This window comes from Centroberyx affinis, unplaced genomic scaffold (assembly GCF_046629955.1).
Source record: "Centroberyx affinis isolate AG114_WGS23_722 - 3 ecotype Tasmania unplaced genomic scaffold, CSIRO-AGI_Caff_v1 ptg001527l_1, whole genome shotgun sequence".
NCBI lineage: Eukaryota > Metazoa > Chordata > Actinopteri > Beryciformes > Berycidae > Centroberyx > Centroberyx affinis.
The window spans coordinates 67191-87320 of NW_027279987.1; the positions used below are offsets into that span (position 1 = coordinate 67191).

The 20130-nt window shown below is 44.9% G+C and overlaps 1 protein-coding gene across 4 annotated transcripts in view; it reads left to right on the top strand.

Annotated features, from left to right (window-relative positions):
• stxbp5a (syntaxin binding protein 5a (tomosyn)) overlaps positions 1–20130 on the top strand; it is an 84427-nt gene that overhangs the window by 3071 nt on the left and 61226 nt on the right. The gene's annotated exons all lie outside the window — the stretch shown is intronic.

The window sequence follows — 20130 nt, forward strand, 5'->3', positions numbered from 1 at the left end:
GTAAGATGAAGCTTAAGTCATATAAAGCATGACAGACCAAGCTTAACTTGGCGTCTTTTGAATCCCGTGTTTTTTCCTGAAATCCACCACTGTTGCACACCTCATTGTAAAGAACAGTCAGTGAAAAGTCCACGTTCAACCACATCCTCCAGAATGCTCTGCAATTTCATGTAGTTGGAGAAGTGGTTAAGGTAGCTCGCATCGACTTCCTTGCAATAGCAGGCTGTTGACACAAACAGGGACAACAGCTTGCGGTGAAATGGCACCGCAGGGAGTCGTATAGCTTCAGAGAACGCCCGCTAGCTTGCCTGTGTCAGGCTGCTTTTACAGGTCCTCCATGTGTTCCCCTGCCTGTCCTACAACCTTTGCCAGCTCATTATGGTGTGATGAAGAGCTGTCCGCTCGGCTGTCCCTCCTTCCCACCTGCTGTCAACTATGGCTGTGACTCATCCTCGGGTTCACCTGCATGAAAAGGTGAGGCTAAAAACAGAGCCACTCGCAGGCAGAGGAGGATGAGCATGGAATCCTTAGCGCCCATGTCCACCAAATATTTTTAAAGAAGGGGACATACATGGTTCCAGAGATGAGAGACTCAACCACTTGACTGTCTCTGGGCATGTTCCAGTGTTCCCGAAGTTTCTCTTTAAATTACCTGTAGCACGTCTACATTTTGCATCACCATCTGCATCTGATGCAGAACAAATTATGGAAAAAGTATGTAACAGAGAAGGTCTTGAAATCTCTACTATGGTAGAAATGCTATGTCCGGGTTAATTCAGGATAAACTCGATAAGGTTTCTGTCTCGCTGGTTGGTACATGACTTGTGAGCTCCAGACTGGGTAAACTCAACATGAGAAGAAGTTGAGGCCCATAGCAGGTACATCGGTGCACATTCTCCCTCTGTTTTAGATTGAGGTGAAATTATCTTGTCAGACTGTTCCTACCGGCTGAGACTGGTCACTTTGAACCTGAATGAACAGAACGTCCTCTGTTCTGCTTGAGTGATGTGGATCAGATACAGCCTTATTAGACCAAGGAGAAGGTGAATCAGGAATCATCCATCTATTCGTTGGTGTTGGTGCTGGTTCTCTTTCCCCCTCGTCATTTGCCATTTAGTCCGCCTTGTCTTCTTATCTGATGACAATGATACCAGCTTGATACAGATGAGGGGGGCATAATGGCGTATTCATCATTCGTATTTTTGTGCTGCTGTGCTGCAGCTTCAGGCTGTTAGTACATGATAGTTGTAGTATTGGCAGGTTGGTTAGGATCCCGCCTGGTTTTTGAAGTGTTGTAGCTTTGAGCCGTGGCACCAGTGCACAATCCTGTTGAAGAATGGGTACTGACAACTAGCTAATATTAACTAAACACTCTAATATAACAAAACAGGCAATTGTTTACAGTATGGAAAGTATGGCACAGTATAGCAACTGTGCCATGATTGGCTCCTGACTCATCTACGCTGTTTCTATGAACAAGTTCCCAGTTCATATGTTGCAACATTTTTTGTCGTATCTTACCTCGTCTTTATGAAAGACAGGTACCCCGGGCCCCTTGCACCTATATTCCTCTACGTCCCGGAGGTACTGTTTGTGCAGTTAGTGGCTATTTACAGCTATCAGCGTCTGTTTGTATGTGTGTTTGTTTGCTTGCCTGGCCTGCCCAAACATTTGGCTGCACCCTTCTCCCATGGAGGATTACAGGAAGTGGCAGATCAAGGGCCTCAGCCTGGCAGCGAGGCAGAGCGCTGAGAATTACAGCAGGAACAGGAGGTGTGTGTATGTGTGTATATATATATATATATATATATATATATGTGTGTGTGTGTGTGTCTGTGTGTGTACATGTGTGCGTGCGTGTGTGCATCTTCTGAGCAGACGGCTGATCCCTCCAGCCATAAAGCCAATCATTCTGTGATCCCCCCAAAACTGTCCTGTGTTTGATGCCTGCCTCTCCCTCTCCCTCTCCCTCTCCCTCTCCCTCTCCCTCTCCCTCTCCCTCTCCCTCTCCCTCTCCCTCTCCCTCTGCCTCTGCCTCTGCCTCTGCCTCTGCCTCTACCGGTCAGATGGGAAGATGACAGCGTCCCTTTGCTGTTTTCTGGAGGAGGGAAAGAGGGGAAGCGGGATGGAGAAAGAGAAATACTAGAGGAGCGAGAGAGCGAGTAGAGAAGAGAAGAGAAGGCCGATAGAGAAGGGAGAAGAGAAAAAGCGAATAGATGAGAGAGAGGGAGAGAGAGAGACAGGTCATCCCTTGCTTCAACATCTAATGGCCAAGAATAGAATCCTTATTGATCTGTGTGTGGTAATGCGCTGAGACAGATATGCCTAACTGCACACACACTGCTCTCAATTGTTTTTTGCACGATATCTCAGCAGCAAAAATGGCTTTCTCAAAAGAAGTCGTGAGCATTTGAAAGAGGTTTCGCTGTGCAAGCAGTTCACGCATATTAGCTATCCATTGGATTAGCAATGTAATTTCACAAATAAGCAGAATTGCTAGGTTATAAAATGCTGAATAAAAAAAAAAGCTCTTTGGTTTTGAGAAGGTTGAGACTATGTGTTTGTGATAAGAGGCAGGGCTGCAAGAAGTCAAAGACCTTCCTTCCTTCCTTCCTTCCTTCCCTTTCCTTTCCTTTCCTCCTCCCTTCATTGCATGTCCCCTATTCCTCAAACAGACAGTTCTAAATTTGACTAAGTGTGTTTGTGATAAGAGGCAGGACTGCAAAAAATAGAAAGAACTGGAAAAATAAGCTCCTTCCTTCCTTCCTTCCTTGTATGTCCCCTAGTCCTTGACCAAACAGCACTAAATTTGACTAAAGGTGTTTGTGATAAGAGGCAGGACTGCAAAAAGTAGAAAGAACTGGAAAATAGGCTTCTTCCTTCCTTCCTTCCTTGTATCTCCCCTTTTTCCTTGACCAGACAGGGCTAAATTTGCAGCGCTGCTTTCACTTTTCACTTTATCTAGTATTGCTCAGACCCCACATCAGACTGTGTGTGTGTGTGTGTGTGTGTGTGCTTGCTGGGTGGTCTGTGGCTGTGTGTCTGGCGGCTCACCTCTCCGGAGAGACGGCTCTTTACTGGCGTTGGCCGGGGGAGATGGCAGCACTATAACTCAGAGACTCCCTGTGAGCCGGCGAGACACAGATCAATGGATCAAATTGTCACTCCATGCTCTGCCAGATTATCTCATCGGCAGGCGCAGGGGGTCAGAGGACTCACACATACAAATGGGAGAGGACGTGCATGCCCAAGCACAAACACACACAAGAGCATACACACACACACACCCACGGTTATTATTTCTGGAAAGACAGGAGCTGGCACACACACACACATGTACACACATGCATACAAACAAACACTTACCTTGGTAGATGACTTGTATACAAATATACAAACACTGTATAAGCACTTGTGTACGCATTCTCACATACAAGCATATACGTTTATACACACAGGCATACACTGGTACATACATGTTTGCAGTGATTCATACTTGACATATTTATACACACACATTCACAGGCTTTGTCACAGGCTGTGCAGTAGCTGCTGTGACCAGAAGAATCCCTGTGCAAATTTTGGTCATACCACATGCGTCCATCATTCCTCTTCTTATCATTCAATTACCAACTGCGCTGCCCTTCTAGCTTTTAGCTATCTCTACTGAATGGGCAAAAATGTAGGAGTGTTAAAATATAGATTTTAATGCACAAGAAATTATTGGATTTTCCTTGTTGATTTACTACATGCCACTAAAAGCATGTAAGTATCAAGGTAGACTGTACAGAGTGTTTCAGAATGTGTGTGTTTGTTATTTTCAACAAGCTTCTGATCGGAATGTCAATGTATGTCAAAGTTCCAAACATTCCATTCTCCCAAACATCCTCCACTCCCGAGGCCTCCTGATGAACGGGGCTGTAAGTTAGCAGAGCCCATTACAGTGACAGCCCATAAGGAAACATTTGCTTGTGATGTAAACTCTTGTATCGCACAGTAATTTATCATTGGTGCATCTAACGGCACACTGACTGTGTATAATTTATGATATATGCCCATGATGATGATAATTGATTGTGATTGTAACGAGCGTTATTAGAAGGACTCTCTCCGGCTGCCTTTTCTCTCTCAGTGTTATGTCTGCAGCGGTAATAGGCCTAGTTCCACACGGAGAAACAGGGACTGTAGATGGTAAAAAAGAGATCGCTGCTGAGCCCTCTTTCCACTGCATTGCTTAAAGAGTGGGGGAGCTGCATTTCAGGTCACAGATCATTTGGTTATTCATCTATTTGTCTGTTTTTTTAGTATCTTTATCCCCTTCCCTCTTTATACCCTCCCTTTATTGGTGCTGCTAGTCGCAGGCTAGCCATTTTAGATAGCGCTCCATAGTACAGAGCAAGCCTGCGGATGTGTGTTTGCCGTGTGTGTTTGTGTGTGCATTTAGTTACGTAATGTGCCGGAGCTCGGCTCAGCAAAGACGAGGCTGAATGAGACAGCAACAGTCTCATCAAAGGAATTCAGCTGCTGCTGCTGCCACTGTGCGTGTATGTGCGAGTGGATGACATCTAAGTGCATGCACATGTGTGAGAAACATGTGCGTCTCTCTCCGCTTCCCATAAGCAACCAGCAATGTTATGTTATGTACTCCTGTTGTGATACAGTATGTACCTCTATACATCTAGGAAAATGCATTGCTGTGTCGATGGTTAGCGGGTTTGCTAGCAATAGCGTATGGGGGATGAAAGCTCTGGAAGGGAAGGGGTATCACACAAAATCAAGAGGGATTAGTATCTCATCCCAGTTGACCTAATTTCACTCTTCGCACAAGTGGGACAAGGATTGGGGAAGAGGAGGAGGGGATGGGTTGAAATGAAAAAAAAAATCACCCTGTTGCGTTGCATCTATTGAGAGTTCGGTGGTGCGTTTGTGTATATGTGTTGGCGTGTGTGTGTTTGTGAGTGGGGGATGAGGGGGGCTGGGGGGTGGTGGGGGCTGCTGGTGGGGTTGAAGGAGTCAGCTTGTGTCTGCCAGATGGCATTTTTTAAGAGGCCAGAAGCAGGGTCTGTGGTGAGGTCACCGGAGAGCTGCCGAGATCTGGCTTTCATGTCAACCCGGTGCACATCAACTTTTACTCCGCCACCAGAACAATGGTTGTGGGCGTGCCGGTGTGTGTGTGTGTGTGTGTGTGTGTGTGTGTGTGTGCACCTGTGCGACGCAGCGGAGTACTCTTAATCAAAGACCCCTTTTGTACCGGGTTTCATCTTTTATGCTCTCCAATAGCACTCAACATCCTCTCTTCCCTCTGTTCTTAGCAGTGGAAATCGAATTTTGTTGCGTGAGCACTATAACAATATAGCTGCTGCCTCTCTCCGTCCAATATCCTGACAGTGTGTCCTGCTTAAGTCCCTTAGCCTTGACAAGCGCCAAATGGGATCTGGGTTTAGGATGATTAAAATTGGTCTGCCATGTAGCTCCTCTTCAATAATTTACTGTACATTTACCTCCAGCTTTTACTCCTCTTGCTCCCTGTCCCTTATCTCTGCCGGTTCCTGTTTCGCCAGAAATGATAGTTGTGTGTGTGTGTGTGTGTGTGTGTGTGTGTGTCTGCACATGTCTGTGTGAGACATATGACTCTGAGGGGCATGTATGATTCACCAGTTCACTAATGGAAAAGTTTAGATGAGAGAGTCAATGTTTCCTTCAATCTGAAAGAAAAGCTGCACACAAGCATGCACGCGCGTAAACACACACTCGTGCACGCACGCACACACACACACACACACACACACAGACACTCACGCATGCACGCACACACACTGACACACATACACGGTCCGTCTCCCTCTAGTGAGTCATCACAATTCAGGAGGCCACACGATATTTCTGTTCACTAGAAAGCAATGTTATTGGAGGACAAGAAATCCCAATGACCCGAAGAAAGGCTAACAGAAAGGGCCGGGGTTGAGGAGGAATAGAGTAGAAATGTTGCCTTGAACTGAGTCTGACTGTGAGGCTGTGAATATTGAAAATTTTTGCAAGTTCCGAGTATCAGTGCTTTGTTCCATTGAAGATTTATTAAAGTTATGTTACAGCAGCAAAGACTTCACGACGTACTGTGCTCTCCTCAGATTTTCACTTCTCATTATTCGTCTGAACTTTACACATGGAATAGAGAGCAAGCTGTGTGTAGTAGCGCACGCTTGTGTGTGTGCACACGTGTATACTGTATGTGTGTGTGCATTGCACGTGTGATACAGAGCAGTGAGTGTGCAGTACTGAGGCTCTGTGCAGCTCTACCTGATGCCTGGGAGGTCACCTACCTGCGCACTAATTATTCCCAACAGACGGCAGGCAACGCTTGACTGGCTCATCGTAAATACACAGTGTCATGTGGGCTGGAGAGAGAGAGTGGAGTAGATGGGTACAGATTTGTATGCACACACACTCACAGGGCGTACACACTGCGAGCGACTTGGTTGATGGTTCGCTCTCTTCTGACGGATTGTGGGCGATGGGAGAGGCTCCGACTGCATAAATGTAGTGTTCTGGTGCAGCTACAAACTTTTCATTTTTCATTTTTTGCTGCTCTGGTATTGCCTGTCATAACATGACGTTGTTTTAGCGAGTTAACATCGCTAGCTGGCAAGCGCTAATTAGGTAGAGTTAATCGGAAATAAACAGAAAAAAAGAAATAAAATTACTTTAAAGCTTACCATCGACCCCAACGATGGATGCAACTGTTCTCCAAGTGTTGTTGTTCAGACTTTCAAATAAAGGATGTCCAGAACTTGGAAGCTTTGAATGGCTGGAATCAACTTCTTGCCCATTTTGCACTTGCCAGACGGAACTACTGTTCACAGAACAGGATTGGCTGTTGATGGCTGATAACCACAAAAAGTTCAGCTGTAGCTAACTTTTCTTGGCTGACAAACTTGTTGACCATCCACACATCGTCCGGGTTTCCAGAAGAATGGACTTCTGGTGACTCGTTGGTCTTGTGGCTCGCAGTCTGAACACATGGTCAGACAGCTACTTACACACATGTGCCCACACACACACACATGCACACACAAGGTGAAACACTTGGGTCTAGCTACGGATATTTTAATATATTCTGTTGGTCTGTCCAGCCAGCAGTCTCAGCCCACTGATCTAGCTCATCTGGTCCCCTGCCTCCAACAGACAAGTCCCCTGCCCTCAGTGAGGCCTGCTTGGCAGACACATATCTTAACATCCATCCCTTACAAGTGAATGCGTGCCTCCAGGGTACATGCAGGGTGCAGAAACAGACTTCTGACTCGGAGAAGGTAGGGTGGGGCAGTGGACTCAGGTGCATTAGCTACTGAATCATAGTCAAGATGGGAATAGAACTACTGGACCTTGTGTTTGGATGGTGATAGTTTTGGCTGGTGTTGAGCTCGACCGACTCTATACCTACTGTATACACGTTGGGGCGGGACATAATGCAGTGAGGGATCTATGAGGGGCTATGCTTTGGAACTGGTTTGCTGCACCCCCACCTAGCAGACAGTGCCACCCAAGGACACGCTGGGCCGTCATCCCATTGTGATTTATGACAGGATTTGCTTCCAACAACTGCTTTCTCAGCATTTCCCAGCCTGGACCATGTACCTATTGATTTGCACTCATATTAGTCTCTGGTCAATAGGCTTCTGTACTGTAACAGGGCTCTCATGACCGAGGGGTTTGACCACTGTCTAGCCCCCACGCCACAGAGGTCCCTCTGCATCAAGTTTCCAAAGTAAATGAGCCCATGTGTTCTATTGGATTTGTTTATTGTCATTGTGCATGGTGATCTGCACTGGTATGTGTCCGTCAGCACGCGGTAACGCTATGCCTCTTATTGATTTCAAATTGTGGTTCATTTTGTAAGTCTGATTCATTCGTCATCGTGCTCGTTCTTGTCAAAGCACATTAAAGTAAAAAGACAACTTCTTTACAACCTTTAAAACTGGGAACTTTCTAAAACATGTCATCCAAGTACCCTTTTCTCTAGAAAATAGGTGAATGTCGGGCAGATTGCTACAGTAAGTGCAGATTGTTGCCACCAGCACATTATGTCCTTTACTGGTATTTCTCACTCGTCCTACGGTATAAATATCACTTTGTCATACATGCTGTAGATCTAGTGTCACAGTATAATGTCACTGTCATGTATCAAATCGTAAACGACAGTGTCAGAGCTCTAGCCGTATGAGATCAATGTAAATGCATTTTTGAGGTTTATAGAATGTGATGCCTTTCAATTTGGCAAAAAAAAAGGCCTATATGTGCTCAGAAATAGCTGAGCGGTGACGTCTGCTTTGTACAGTCTGTAACCCCCACAAGTCTAGGAGTGAATCACGGCGGAGCTTTCTTTTCTCTGTCTCCCCCTCCGCTTTCCAACTGTCTAGGTGAAGAATAAAAATACAAAAGTTGCGTGGACCACCCACTCTCTTTTTTAAGAGAGAAAAGGCATTGGTTTGTGTGAGAAATCATCATAAATTATACATATCTGTTTAGAATTAAGATGACGAGTATAAGTGAATTTTGATTTTGAAGTTTCTATATATTGTCAAGGTGACCTGACCCACTCAATGGCACTTCTTTGGCTGGATGAGAAGCTTATGATCTTTTAAGAAGACGGTATCTTTAGCTGTCATCGTCTGAATGTAACATCGGTGTCTATGGCTGACACCGGTGGCCTGACCTGACACTGGTGTTAAGGTGTGCTGGTGTGACAGGGTTGAATCTAACCGGTGCTGTCAGGTCGGCACGGTCCCTGTGGTGCTTGTAATCGGGACCGGCTGACAGAATGTTGTGAATCGCAAAGGTTTTAGTCGTCTTCTCTCACTGCCCTTCACGTGACCTCCAAGTCTCACCGCGGAAATAACCGCAAAGCATCGCTCCCTCCTTCCCTTATTCTCTCTCTCTCTCTCGCTTCATCTCCTACGCGACCACATGCTGATTTTCTATCTCCCTCCTCTCATTCACATTCTCAGGGATGTGATTTTTCACTTGTTTCAGGATTTCAGGCTTTCTTCGACATACTGGTTGTTCTGTTCTGTTCTAATGGGAGATAACTGGTTTCTTGATTTTTTTTTTTTTGCTCCTGGTCACACTGCTGATTCTCTGCAGCAGCTCATTATTTTTGTCTAGCTAGGTAATTTACCGCTCTTTCTCAGTGGGCTCTGTTCCCTCCCTGTTTGAATATTTCATATATTTTCTTATCCTATATTTTTGTTTCCCTCTCTTCTTCCAAAGTGCCCCGCCCAAAGATATGGAGGTTTATGTGGCCCGAGGTTACGTGTATTTTCTACATGTATTTCTACTGGCATATATGCTCTGTGCACAATGTACAGTGTTTATCTGCGTGTGTGGATCTGTGGCAGGTGTGTGTATGGGGGGTGGGGTGGGGGGTCTGTGTGTGTGTGTGTGGGGGGGGGTGTTAGCTGTGTGATGCCAGCTCCAGGCTAAACCAAGCTTGCCTGCTGTTCCTCAAAAGCTACGCAAGTCCATAAAAGTGAGAAAATCAGCTGAAACAAGAGGCACTTGAGCTGCCTTATGTCCTGCCATAATCACCATGATATATTAAGTATGATCGGTTATGCTAATGAAGTAATTAATTAAGCTGATTAATGCGTTAATTTAGCAAAGATTCCTCTGTCAACATACTTGTTTTCATACACGGGCAGTATTAATATGAACGCTGTATCTTAAAGTATTAAGGAGACATAGTAGTTTCAAGAAAATTGTTTTTCCTCTTTAATATGCAAATTCATGCAGCAAGGCGCTCCCGCATTAAGTATGTGCCTATATGACATAATATCCAGCATACCATATTTACCATGGTGGCGGGACATAAAGTTTGAAGGTTTATTTGTTGTGCATTAATGATGGAGGTGAATGTCGTTGATGCATGTGGACATGACCCATTGTTTTAATGGTGCGACAATAGTTGCTTATGCCACATAGATAAGTAAAATAAATTGGGCAATTTCTGCATGCCCACATAGTCGAGTGGCTCCGGATTGAATCCTCCCAAGAACTTTATCTCCTGTGCCTCCCCTACTCTGTCTCCCTCTCTGCTTCCCCACCGTCTGACTACATGAAAAGGCTCATGGCGAGTGGACATCCTGCTCCACTTTAAAAAAAAAAAAAAGGCATTTTCTGCCGGTGTTTTAACCTTTAGCTAAAACCCCAGCAGATGCACGGTCTTTACAGGGCAGTGGTTTGTGCTGGCAGCTTTATATTAAAAAGATGCATCCCAGTGTACAAATTTGATGGATTATAATGACAAGACAGATTAGGGAAGAGCGGCTTTGCTTGCCAGTCTGATCAATAGTTTTCAGTATTGTTTGGTGTGATATTGTTGCTTGATATTGTGTTAACTGGTCTAGTGTTGTATGGTATGGCAGAGTAAAATTATGCTATTGTGACATCCCTATTCCCTATATATGTATGGTATAGCAGGTGAGTGAAGGGACAGAGACTGTTGTGTTTGAAAGGCAAACAGGCGACAAGCTGTGGGCACCTGATGGCCATGGACCGTGTAAATCATTGGTTATGACCTTACTAAAACCTGGATGCTCTGTCTCTGTCTGCAAGGGCCTTGACACACACACACACACACACATACACATACAGAGCTCGGAAAGACAGAGAGGTTCCCAAGGTACCAGACCTTGAGGAATAGCCTGTCACTGTGTGTGTGTGAGTGTGTATGAGTGTATGTGCATGAGTGTATGTGCTGTGAGTTGTGTGCGTGTGTGTCAAGGCTCCTGCAGACAGAGACAGAGCTGTATACAGTATGTGATTTGAGCTGTACAGCCTACCTATGCGTGTGTCCTTGTTTGTGCGTCTATTTTTATGTGTAGTTCAACAAGGCCTTAACATCTAGGAAAACGTGCATCCAGGTGAACCATCTGTTGTGGCAGACAGACACATGTTTTCCAATAGTTCATCCTATTGCTTCAAATGTGTTGGAGCTTAACTCGCAGACGTAGTTTCACACAATTTAAGTCTGACTGCTATTTCATGCTATTTTACCTTCTTTGCTAAAGGCTAATTTCTACATACTCAGCTAAACCAACTCCAGCTGGTGAATATTAGCGTCTCTATGTCAGCTGTAGATAACAAGCCTGGACTGCCAATATGGCTATGTACTAATGTTGCTTATAGGCATAAAATGGAGTTTTGCTGCTCATGTACTATATGCTATAGCTGCTGCTGCCTTAACTGCAGTGCATACCTAAGAGCAGAGGCTAGGAATGCTCTCCTTGCAGAACCTACTCGCTGTTGTACAATGAATGTTGCCTGTTGTTTACATTTGCGTGCTGGCCTAACAAAGCACTTACGACATTTACCTTAAGATAATATTTGCCACAGTTATTTGTTTAGTTTGTGGCAGAAATGTTTCTCAGTGGGGTGGAACGGCTTCTGAAACCGCATTTAGACAATGTGAATTTAAAATTCTCCTTTGATAGCACCCCCTGCGTCTTCACTTGTAGGGGAAACACTGATTCGCAGTTTGAGGTGGTTTTAACGCGGGGCTTTTAGGAGCAATCTTTGATGTGTCAGTGAACAAGCTGCTGCATCTCTTAATGCTTCAAGCTAAAAAACATTTCACTACAGTGCACGCTGAGGACGAAGTATACGTGCTGCACTGAATCCTTGAAGGATCGGTTTTACTGTAAATACAGCTGAACTCAGTTTGATCACTGCCCCGCTCCAGGATCTGCCAGTCATGTTGTCTCGCTCGATTGACAGCCCATCACCGGTCTGCTGTGTTTCTGTAATGTCTCTTCTTGCTGACAGTGGCACCACAAAAGAATGAAACTCAAGAGAAAGTCTCTCAATATCTGCTCGTTGACTAACAAGCCTTTTTGCTGTCAGCCTAAATATATGGCATTTAAAAATGGACTTTGCAAGTGTCCTAGACTAATTTTAGCGTGACTGAGATTGTGATTCTTTGGCTCAGACTTTGCCTATCAAATAAGAGGCATGTACATCTTTATGTTTGCCTTCCTCGGCCCTGCTGGTAGCTGTGATATTTATCCCCCTGTTGCTCTTCTCTGGGCTGCCCTTTAGTATGGCGTCATGCTGAGTGCCTGCAGGGAAGACGCACATGTGTGGTATGACGCGATGACTCAGGCTTTAATGCCCTGCCACATGGCTGTCATGAAAACAGCCCTTCCCCCCCTTCAGTTCATGGCCCGTCGGTGTGGACGACTGTGTGTGACATACGCCTATATTTGTAAGCGCATACGAGTGTGTTTATGTCCTGTGTGTGTGTGTGTGTGTGTAACGTGACTGCCACGGGGCTGTTTGTGCTTTTCCGTCTGATTGAAGCAGAATGTGGATTATGTTGTGATGTCAAATGTGGGAATGGGGGAGGGGCAAAAGGGATGAGACAGACAAGTCAGGACTTGAGGGGATGTATGCAGAGGAGGCGCGAGGGAGGGTGGGAGAGACAGGGGTGGGGGGCGGGGTGGGAGGGTGCACTTGTGTTTGTCTAGAAGCAAGGCGCTATGGAACATGGTGTCTGTTTGCCTTAGCATCATCTAGTGAGTGGGAGCCGGCAAACTCAGCAGGAGGGATGTACACTGTGATTTTTTACAACAGAGACTTCTGGAATAGCGTCAACATGGTGCAAAGCTGCAAAGATACAAATACTTAAAAGTGCTGCGGATGTGTCCTTGGTTTGTCATTCACTGCAACACAGCCTGGTCCTGAATCCCCGCACACCCTGAGGAGGCAGGAGGAGAAGCAACAGGAAGAGTTGAGGGACGAAAATCACGGCAGATTGAAGAAGTTCCGTCTAAGTTTAGAAGAGTGAAGAGGAGGAATGGAAATTAGAGAGAGATAAAGTGTAGGAGTGTCTGCATATGGAGTGGAGCCAGAGTGGTCACAGCCAGTCAGCTCTGTGACTCAGAGCCCTGGTGTTGTGTGGGCGGGGTTTTCAGAGATTGGCAGGGTAACGATTGGCTCCTGACACAACTGTAGTCAGACCGCTGTCCAAACAGGAGCCGCCGCACACTGGTTCTTTGCCCACTCTTATGTGCAGGATGGAGTGTCAGACCCCATAGGAGGCGGGAGACACCCACCATCTCTTACCCAGCTCACAGTGCACTGCAGTGGGCCAGTGAAGCTCCCCCCCCCCCCCCCCCATCTCCATCACACCACTTTATATAGAGCACTCTTTCTTTATATATAACATCACGTCTTGCTGCTCAGTACTTCAATTCATGCTGTTGAAAACAAGGACAGCTCATAGACCCTGCAAAGGAAAGGATAACCTTGCAGTCTGTGCATTACCGCTTCCATTTCAGTGATGAAGCAGCTAATTTGTTTGATAAGCCAGGAGCCCTTGCCATCTCCCAGACACCAGCAGGAGTGAATGATGAACAGGCAGAGCGAGAGGTCTCAGCTAGCCGCGCCACCGTGCCCCCATTAAGCCTCGATTGGGGTCTATTGGCCCGATTTCTCTTCCTGTCTGGTGCTTGGCAACGCTTTTGCTTTCACATTAGACGCGGGTGTCGATGATTGCTGATAACACGATGAGGGCGGACAACGGCAAACGCATTAACCCTCGCTGGCACTGCCGCAGACCTGACAATGTTAGCATCCAGAGAGATAACACATGCTGTTAACCCTTTCACTGTCAGCTAGGTGACAGAATAAAAAGGACACTCAAGGACACTCACTCTTTGTTATGAGCTGTGCTTGGTATGTTGTTATGATATCCTCTGAAGTAATTGCTCATACATTTTATGGGAACAATATTTTGGACATGGCCTAACACTCTAGCTGAAATGAAACCGTGGAAACAATGGCACATTCCCTCTTGCTCTCGGTAGGCAGTCCTCAGTGTAACGATCAGCAGCTGGACCCTGGTGCTCATTTTTAGAAACTGTTGCTGCAGTGCCATGCATTTTTAATGGCTAAGGCCATTGTAGCAGGCTGTGTGCTGTGTGTGCGCATTTACGTGTGTGTGTGTGTACATGGGTGTTGCACATAGGTATTCACAAATGTATACTGTGTGTTCTGTTGCCATCTCCACTTCAATAAACAGGCCTAACCACACCTCCTATACTGCCATGTCACTCCCTTAGCTGCTCATGCATCCCAGTCTGGACGCAACTACTAGCTTTACATATGTTCAGTGCACTGAACTGAAGACATTTTTCATGCAAATCCAATAAGAACTAAACATAAAAGTTACACCTTCAAATGCTATTATTTCCTTTGTATTCTTTATGCAATATAGGAGATTGCAGAGCAAAATGGACCTGCATTTAGAATTACAGAAGGATCAACATGCACACACACACACACACACAACACGGCTTTTAAGTTTTATCAGTTAAGATGGAGTTGTGTGTGTGCGTGCTTGTTTGTGTATGCATGATTGTGCATGTGTTTATGTGTGTGTGGAAGTGGCTGTACACCGTTTTGTTTGCTAACAGTGATTTCGACGCTAATGTGATGTGAAGGCTTTGGGCTTCAGACACACTCCCTGAATCATGTTGAATAAGACCTGTGGGGTTCAGATTCCCAAAGGTGTCTCTGTTACTGCGCCGCACGCTTCCTCTGCAGATCTGCAAAGTCTGGATTCATAAGGAAAATTAACTTGATCGCTTCTGTAGCTTGAATACTTTGAGAATTGTGCAAAAAAGTATGGGAAATATAGCCCCATTGTGATATGGACAAACATATGAACAAACATTTTACATGGTTGTAGACCCACTGTCATTTCACATTTTGTGGTACATTTTGTGTTGTATTAGATAAACATTTTCACGAGTAGTAATAGTAACATCGACAGCATATACGTAGTTGACATCATAGTGAGTGCAGACCAAAATCTTTACATCCAGTCAGGAAGTTGGGATAAACTCTGTAATTTTGACATGGAAAATGCACAGAAATGATGCACTAGAAAGAGTGGAGGGTTATTCATTGGCTTTGTGCAGCACTTTGATCAACTCCAGCTGTTTTTAAATGTGCATTATAAATAAATTTGACTTGACTTGACTTGACTTGACTTGACTTGACTTGTCCTCCCTGTGACCCGCGCTCTTAGGGCAGAGATGGCCAAATAGAACTAGTACAGTGGAAATGTCTACAGCACTAATGGAGAATTCTGGGATTGATAATGTCAGAGAGGGGAGGAGGCAGATAGATGAGCAGATAAATGTGTATACCCACACAAACAGACAGACACACACACACAGCCATAATCTGTTGCCAGCCAGCCAATGCAGTGCCAGGCCCTGGTTTCAAAGGGCGGTACCAGTAAGGTGCCAGCACAGTAGGAGCCTTTTTTTTGCCAGCTGTGCTGTAACACCGACACTAGGCTGACACCTCCGAAACTGGGGTGTAGCTGTATGTGTGTGTGTGTATGCATGTGTGTGTGTTAAATATCAACCGTCATGGTAAGGTTACCTAGCAGGCATCCTGGAGTGAGGGAGGAGGAAAGAGAGAGAGAGAGAGCAGACAGAGAAGAGATAGAGATAAAGATGACAGAGATGGTTTGGGAGAGAGAGAGAGGGGATTAGCAACGGAGGAAGCAAGGCTCTCTTTCTGTCTTTCTCTCTCATCTAGGCACCACAGGCACTGTGCTCGACATACAGTAGCAGGACAGAATAAGTCTCGGCTTACATGCCCTCAACATGGCACAACGCACTTGTATACAGACATACACACACTCTCACACACACATACACGCACGAATAGGACCAATCCTCTTGACTTATGTAACTGCCTTTGATGCACTATGCACTCACTCAAGACCCCACCCCCTGAAGGCCTCGTTTATGGTGTGTGATGCGTTTAATGTGTGTGTTTCTGTCTCTTTCTTATTCTCTTTCTCTCTCTCTCTCTCTCTCTCTGTCTCTCTCTCTCTCTCTCTGTCTCTCTCTCTCTCTCTCTGTCTCTCTCTTTCTCTACCTATGGTACATAAATACGCTAAATTGAAGATGCAAACAAACAAATACACATACACACACACAGGCCATGGACACACACAGTTTTATATCACACAGATGGACGTGTGAGTCATGAAAGCATTGTTGTTTAATTAAGCGCATGGTGTGTTTGTCTGTGTGAGTGCCTGTTCTTTTTATTAATCCCGTCATTCAGAGAGAATGCCTTCCTCTCTGGAGTCCTGAATTACTTAATCCAATCTAATGCATCACCTGCATTAATCCACAGCCACTCTGTTTCTCTGGCATCCAGCGCTCGTCTGTTCCCCTGTGGTGCTCAGCCCACTTTGTCTGTGTGTGTGTGTGTGTGTGTGTGTGTGTGTGTTACCAGTGATCCATTAAAGTAATTTCCATCATTATAACACAATAAATGTTCCCAGTTCTACAGACTAGTATATAATATAGCATAGGTGGATATATGTAATAATGGGATACTTTGTTGATCCCTGTAGGGAAATTATCTTCTCACTTGCCTTCCTCCACATGGAGAACCAGGGTAAGTATTAACATTCCTGTACACTTATTAGCGGTCTTATTTTTTCACCATGCAATGACATGCAATGTTTTTTTTATCGTATCTACTTTACTAAACACTTCATGTCCCTTAACAACATATTTTCTGCTGTCCTTTTTCTTATATGGCCCATTTATACTTTCAGGACTTTCTTTAGCCATGTTCAATGGGAAATAGGTTGGTTTTGTTTCTTTATTTTGGTTTTTATATTGGTCTTAAATTCAATTCCGGGAAGCATTTAAAAAGGTCTAAAAAGTCTCAAATGTGTTTTTCTGAAGCCTGCAGATACCCTGAGGTCAGAGGTCAGGCTCAGCTACATAACATCATCCATGGAGCCGGTAGGGATTCAGTGTCTTGCTCAAGGACACTTCAGCGGTATGGATGCTTGTCAACACAGGGGCTTGAACCCTGGTCGTCCAGTTGAAGGACGTTCTCCCTACTCTCTTTGCCAGAGATCAGTGTCAGAGATCAGGGCAGAGGGGAGATGCTTCACAAAGCGCAACACACAGCAGTCTTCCAGTGTGTGTGTGTGTGTGCATGTGTGTGTGCGGATGCGCTAGTTCACGGCCGACTTCACGTTAAGCAGTGGAGATACTTGGCCTTCTGTCTCACATTAATCAAAGAGCACAGGACACTGCTCCGATTAATATTTTATATGCTGCATGACGTTTTTGGCAGGACGCCCTCCTTCAGCTTGCTATTGGCAAAGTGACAACCATACAGTGTACCAACAGTGGGTCTAATTAGTGCAAAAGCAGACACAACAGAATTCCTGCCAGCAGGGAGTGCTGTATAGATAACTTCATCCATCAGTCTCAATCCATCCTCAAATAACCGGGCGGTAGGTCTGCACAATAATCAGATGACAGTGAATATGAAAGCTTATGCCATGTCATCTTGTACATCTCAGTATTCATGTGGAAATGGAAATTCATTTAGGTCATTAAGAATATATATGAGCATAAATAGTCAATCCAATACCTTTCTACTTGAAGTAATAGTATCTGTGTCTTCCTTTAGGTGAGTCTGTCTCACATCACCTTTCATTTGACCTTTCTGAGTATACTCATGATTCATCTGTGTGTGTGTGTGTGTGTGTGTGTGTGTGTGTGTGTGTGAGTGTGTGTGTGAATGATGTGGACGGCACATAATCAGACTAATTCTGCTTTGTCCAGTTCTGAGAGAGAGAGCCAGACAGAGAAAAGCTCTCTCTTATTCTCACTCATACCATTTCTGTAAAAAGATTTCTTTTTTTGCAGATGAACACACACACGCACACACACACCCCAGTTTCTGAGGTGTTAGCCTAGAGTCAGTGAAGTGTTACTGCGTGGCTGGCAATAAACTGACTCCTGCTGTGCTGGCACCTTACCGGTACCTGTCCTTGAAACCAGGGCCTGGCGCTGCATTGGCTGGCACATTAAAACAGATTATGGGCCAACAGTCGCTAATCTCCCATGGTGCCACCTTTGAAAAGATTTGTTTGATATCAATGCCAGAGGGTGCGTGTGCGCGTTTGTCTCGGAAAAAAGGAGGGAGGCGGGAACAAGAGGGCAGAGCCTTGCTGTCAGCTCACTGCGCACACATACACACACACAGATATACGGTGCAATTTGATCATTTTTGAGATAGTGAAGGGTTTATGGTGTGTGTGTCATCCCCATCATCGCCCAGAGCTCGTTGGTGGTGTGGTAACTACGTCATGATGTCCTGAACATCAGTCGTGTTTGTTTCCACCACTGTAAATGATGTAACATTTGGTTTAATTTAATTGTGATTTACTTTACAGGCTCCACTTTCTAACTATCTGCCAATATACAGTACCTGCCACTATTGTAATTAGATTAGCAGAAGTCTTTGACGATACGAAGCTCCTCAGTCAGGACGCCTTCCCTCGCCTCTGAAACCTGCATTAAAACAAAGACACATGTATTCACAGCGGGAATGTGTTAAAGGTTAATTTGGCATTAACTTACGTTCTAATAAAACATTTTCCTCCCTTCCACTTTGAGAGGGTAATACATAAAGCCATCTAAATGCATATGCTGGCTCCCGTTTGCCACATCCATTATTCATAGACAGGAAGAAATCCAGTCACAGACTTTTAGTCCTGCAGTCGCTTGTGTCTTCCTCTTCCTCTCTCACTCTCCCTCTCTTCTCTGTGTATAGCCAAACTGTGTTTCTCCTTAAATTATGTTCCCCCTTGTCATTTTAAATGTCCACTTGGGTTTTGTCTGTGAAACCGTACTTCTCACCCCCCTCCTCTTAGTCTTACTGTCTTCTGTTCCTCTCAGTCTTTAAATCTCTCAGTTGTGTAACAGAGAAATGGATCGTAATTTGGTGGAGGATGAAAGCCTAGCTAGTCAAAGAAAATTATGACATGTATATTTTATATGTATACTACCAGCATTTCATCTGGATCTGTCCTTTAAATGCCCCCCACCACCACCTCCGCACGTTCCCTCTCAACAGTATCCAATAACTAGTACGCATCATTGTAGAACATTGTGTTTACATAGTAAAATTGATCCGATGTCAAGCAGAGTTTTGTACATGCTCCTCTCCCTGGCCGTCTTGGCATGAGATACCACATTGTTTGGACTATCTGATAGCCTGTTTATGGATTGATCGCTCTTTCTTTTTTTTTTTTTCGAGTGAGCACGTTCAGTATGCGCAATCCAACGGCAACAGCGGAGCGAGTGTGCGAGGCGAGAGAGAGGATTGAGCTGTGTGTGCACAGGAATTACTGCGAGTACGTTTGAAGACCCGGTGGCGAAGTTTGTTGAAGTGTGTATGGTTCATGTTCCCTCTGCATAGCCCACGGATTTCCCTTGCCAAATAGGAAATTAAAAATGTATGTATGGACGCAGAGTCTTCCCTTCTAAAGCGGAAGAATAAACTTACAAACGCTTGAAATTAACATTATGGAGCCTGGCGATGTTGAGATCCACATAGGTGTTGGTGATTTTTGTTGCTGCTCAGGAGGTTTATGATAGCGTAGTAGTCTTGTGCTGCATAGTGTGGAGTGGAGTGTATAGTTGAGCATAGAGTGCAGTATTGTCAGTTTTGGGTGAGATATTTTGAAAATGTAATTTGTCCCAGATTAGTGATTCCTGCTTAAATTTGTAACCAGTAACGTCATTCCCTAATCTTCTCACAGTACTATAATGTGCTTACTTTCAGTTATTTTTGGAGTACTTTGACTCTAAAATTGAGTTCAACACTCCCCTTCCTTCCTTCCTTCCTTCCTTCCTTCCTTCCCTCTCTTCCTTCCTTCCTTCCTTCCTTCCTTCCTTCCATTTAACATCCAAGCAAGGTTTCAGCATGAGCGCACACCCTAGATGATAGCACAAGAAATATTCACATCAGATCCTGGATATTTGCAGATGTCTTATCGACTGACTTTTCTGTGACTTCCCAGCTTATTTCATGATAGATGATAAAAGTTGGGAAGTAGAGAACAGGGGAATAACAGGCAAGAGAGTCCTGGTGGGATTCAATCGGAGGCCAGCAGGCAAACACGTGACTCGACTATCCCATGGCACATGATAGATAATCCCTGTTCACATTTTTGCTTTCCAGCTTTCTGCCCCACTCGGTCACAATGTTACTTACACACACACACACACA